Source organism: Adiantum capillus-veneris, chromosome 15 (assembly GCF_014529385.1).
Source record: "Adiantum capillus-veneris isolate H3 chromosome 15, ASM1452938v2, whole genome shotgun sequence".
Taxonomy (NCBI): Eukaryota; Viridiplantae; Streptophyta; class Polypodiopsida; order Polypodiales; family Pteridaceae; genus Adiantum; species Adiantum capillus-veneris.
The window spans coordinates 82441743-82446344 of NC_140945.1; the positions used below are offsets into that span (position 1 = coordinate 82441743).

Sequence of the window (4602 nt, forward strand, 5' to 3'; positions counted from 1 at the left end):
GCCTAACAAAAAGAAGTAGACCTAGGCAACACCCCCGATCCAGCAAATCTCCAGGTCAGCGACCCTTTAGTCTAAGGCTAAGCGATGTAGGTGATCCTAGTCTTGTAGCGACTTTGCCATGAAAAACATAACACATGAGTCCAATCACAATACCACTTCCCAGACGCACAAACAATTTATTTTGCAAACAGTTAGACTGTACAGGGTCTCTACCCTTACACGTCTACCATAAACCATCTTGATCACTTCATGATCCAATTCAAAAACCATAACCATAATCCATAATCCAATCACATCACACGGGTGAGCTCTCCACCCTACTTGGGTGAGGCACGACCAATCCTACATAACCACTTCAGAACATAACATGGCTGCAAAAATTTCAGCAACATAACTCATCCAGAAAAAAAAACCATAAGCCACACCGGCTTCCACCATACAATATCAACCATAATCCATAAGGGAATCTCATCACTTAACCATAAATCATAATCACACTGAATCAACTCCTGAACCAACTCCCACACTTGGAGTTTGACACATCCCTTGCAATCAATCGGAGTCTACACACATGTGACCCTTAAGAGGTGATTCTTTAATGCATAAAAAGAGTCTGACGAGTGACTAATCATGACATAAAAATCCGATTTTGACAACATCCAACCATGCAAATTCGGTGCATCACATCTGCACTTCATCACTCTAGCACATAGAGCTAGTTTTAACCGAGAAAAGTGGAAAGCAATCATAACCATGCACATGAGGCATCCACATCAATCCATGAGTTCCCATACATCATATGATAACATTCCAACACCATAAACATGATGCAAAACCACTCCGACCTTTAGGTCAACCATAAACCATAACTTCACACATATGCAAAAACAACTTTCTGACATTTTCAGGAGCATGCAAAACATGAAAATGAAAGTGTTTGACCTCAAACCAATGCATCAAGTTCAACTCCTTGTATAAACTATCACTCCATCATGTCACTTTGACCATATGATACTCACACAAGAAACGATAACCCCCAAAGAAAGTCACTTTATTCATATTCGTCTATGCGATTCGGAATGTTTAACCATATACTCTCATGTAATTTTAGGGCCATCTAATCATTGAAATCAACTCACCAAAAAAAATCATAAAACATATCAAAATGGCTCGGTTAACTCACGACGTCATATGGTATCCCCCTTTGATAGCACTCCTACGTGTGTAGGTAAAACTGATAATAGAGTGATTAATAAGTCGCATTCCTGAAGTGATAACGGAGACCAAAATTCATTGGGTTTTATCAAGCTTTCAATTGGTTAAGTGGGTTTTCCCATCCGATGAATCTATATAGTAGTTCTCCAAGGAGCCTAGAGTCAAACATTTTGGTTGTGTAGTGGGCAGCAATCTGTTTTTTGACCATATCTATTAACTCGTGCGTGTTTTTCACATGACACATACGAGAGAAAATGTTCTAAATGATGTGTTTTTTCTATGGTGTAAAGGCTTCGGGCTGATTCATAACGGTTTGTGATTTATGACCAAAAGAGTATTCCTACCGCTTCTATGACGTGAAACGAAAAGCGCTTCTTTACATCGTATGTACTTGGTTAATCCATACATGCACTCGTATACGAAAAAAAAATCACCGAGAGGGTGACTACGCAGAAAAAACGACATAGAGAGAGAGAGAGAGAGAGAGAGAGAGAGAGAGAGAGAGAGAGAGAGAGAGAGAGAGAGAGAGAGAGATGATGATGACTACGGAGTTTATGGTTTCTCACCGTACTTTTGAAGTGATTTGGGGTTGTCGGAAGGCTTCTTGCTTTGCCGCAAGAGAGGGGTGATGAGAGCTATGTAGAGGTATCCGCCACGAAAACTTCCGGAGAGCGCGTACACCTTGAAACGAGAGAGAAGATAATAAGCAAATAGAGAGAGAGTATCCTTCTTCTTCACGAGAGAGAAGAGTTTATGGAGATGGTGATGAAGAGCTTGCACCCCTCCGTATAATAGATAAGTAATTTTGACGTCAAGGCAAGAGAGCTTCTGCATCTAAGAGTGTATCTATCCTCCTCAAAGTGAAAGAAGAGAGGTCTTTATATAGGCTCTCAAGGCCAAAAGCACTAGCTAAGAATAGAGTGAGCAAGGAGAGACAAGTTCGCACACACTCGTAGCTTTTCAAAAAAATAATAAATAATATATATATATATATATATATATATATATATATATATATATATATATATATATATATATATATATATATATATATATATATATATATAGGACACGGATTTTGATGGGCGATTTAGAGACTCTAAGAAGAAGCTTGGCTTTCAAGAAAAGAGTTTTAAACTAAGCTCCTCTTCTCTTTTCTAAAAAGACTCTTTCTTTCCGAAAAACAAGCTTTTGCTTTATGGTGGTCAACTCTCCCACTTACCATTCAATTTTTACATTAAATTTGACCATCCAAGCAGTATCTAACCAACTGATAAAAACCGTAGCTAGACTATGCCACACCGTAACATCTGACATAACTATAAATTTCCAATACTGTCAATCAAAATTTGACGAAATAGATATTGAAAGTTATTTTTCTTATTTTTAGAGAGATCCAAAAATTGGGGATCTTACAAAAAAAGTTGAGTCTGTGTAAGCTCTCTTGGAACTTGACCCAAGCCTGGACCCACAATATCTACAAATGGTGGTAATCTTTTGAAAGTTCCTTCAGGCTCCATAGGCATTTTATCACCACTCTTCCAAGTTGGAAAGCTTACATTTGACCAATCACCCTCATCATCGAAATCCCACAAGACAGGGCCTTCTGCCTCCAAAAGCTCATCTTCACACTCTTATTTCTCACCCACGGATGCATGTTCATCTCCAAAATCATCACCATCTTGCATAACATCCACAGGTCTATCCTTTTTTACAACATTTTTCCGGGAAGTTCCCCGTTTCTTGAGAATATTCTTTCCCTTCTTGTGAGCATGACTACTCTCAGCATGAGCATTTTGCCTCCTTGCATTTAGCTCCACAATTCCAACATCACAATGTCTTATAAGACCCTCATCATAAGAAATCCCAGCAGCTACTTTGGCATGAAAGCTAGTACCAAGCGATGAGGCATCCACATTAGTTGCATCCGCATGACTACCAAAGCACTCTTTTGCATGTACTACCCTTGGTCGGCCTTGACCCACAATGTTCTTCGTAGGAGGATGACCTCTCTTAGCAACTAGAGAGGGCACACTAGGCACTCCAACAAGAGGCAAGCTTGCAATAGAAGCAATTTGAGACATACCACAGGCAAAGATTTATCATGTATATCCACAGCATCGGAATTCAATGCATCATCCATAGCATCCATCACATTGCTCATATAATCATCCTCAAAGCCATTTCAACCGCATCAGATGCAAGTAGCATGTCCACATTCGATAATACATTGAATTTACATTAAGAGCATCCCTATTTTGTGATGCCAAAAACTCTGCCAAAGTAAACTCATCATTCACATCTGCAATGCATTGACGACTTTCCACCCTTGCAAGAGCAATTGGAAAAAGATGCATTTGCAAGGACTCCCATGAAAGCATGTACAGAGTGGAGTCGTCCAATCAATAGGGTGGGTTCTCTTTTCCCATGCAAGCCCAGACTCAGTGGACAGATACAGCAAGTTACGACCCTCTAAAGCAGCACAAAATTGCAAGGAGAGCAGCTCACACCCTACTGCAGGCACAACCGAGAGCAAAGCTTCGCCGTTTCTCGCCATGGTGCTCTGTGAGTGTTACTCTGCAGCGCTATCCCGACTCTGTATTTCTGCAAAAAATCAAACTAGATAATCGTTTCAGCTCACTTACGATAGCCAGTCTTTTTTGCAAGGTTGGGTAAGTGTCTCGCGGCTTGTTTGTGGGTTCAATTTAAACCTTTGGATAACATAGCCCGTCCGATGGCTCCCCTTTGCCAACCCTCTCCCCTCCAAGGCTCCATAGCCAAAGCCATGAAAGCATAAAAAATTCACCCAAAAATGCTTTAATTACAAGCTAATTATGAAGTTTTTTCGCTTTTAAAAAAATAGGGACATTTTTTCAAGTCTTGAGAGACAACCTAGGCTAGCTTTCCAATGAGTCTTGATAAATGCCCCCTTCCAAAAAAATCACGCCTTTTAAAGTGTTTGCAAGAAATTTTAGTGTCTCAAGACACTTTAGTGTCCAATTACAGGACTAGGGTTAAGCAATTATGCACTAACACACAATAAATTGTACTAGTTTGATGCAAGTTGTACTGTGTGTATGTGTGTGTGTGTGTGTCTGCAAGTTTGATGCCCTACCTAATATTGTAAACAACATATTTTAATTATATAATGGTGTTCTTTGAATTTTAATGATTGATATGACTAATGTTGAGTATGCTCTTATATATATGGGGACGTGAGATCATGTGCACAACATTGTGTTATTCATTGCTTTGTATTTTATGAATTCCAAATAATGTGTGAGACACCACACCACATGTGAGGATGAACGCCTAATAAGACAATTTGAAAGTAGAAATCTAAAATATGTGATGGTTCTGTATGACGTGCAATGTATACTTTGCATT

The 4602-nt window shown here is 39.4% G+C and overlaps 1 pseudogene; it reads right to left on the bottom strand.

Annotated features, from left to right (window-relative positions):
* Window positions 1-2793: 2793 nt before the first annotated feature.
* On the bottom strand, window positions 2794-3299 carry LOC147440972 (uncharacterized; annotated as a pseudogene).
* Between the last annotated feature and the right edge of the window lie 1303 nt (window positions 3300-4602).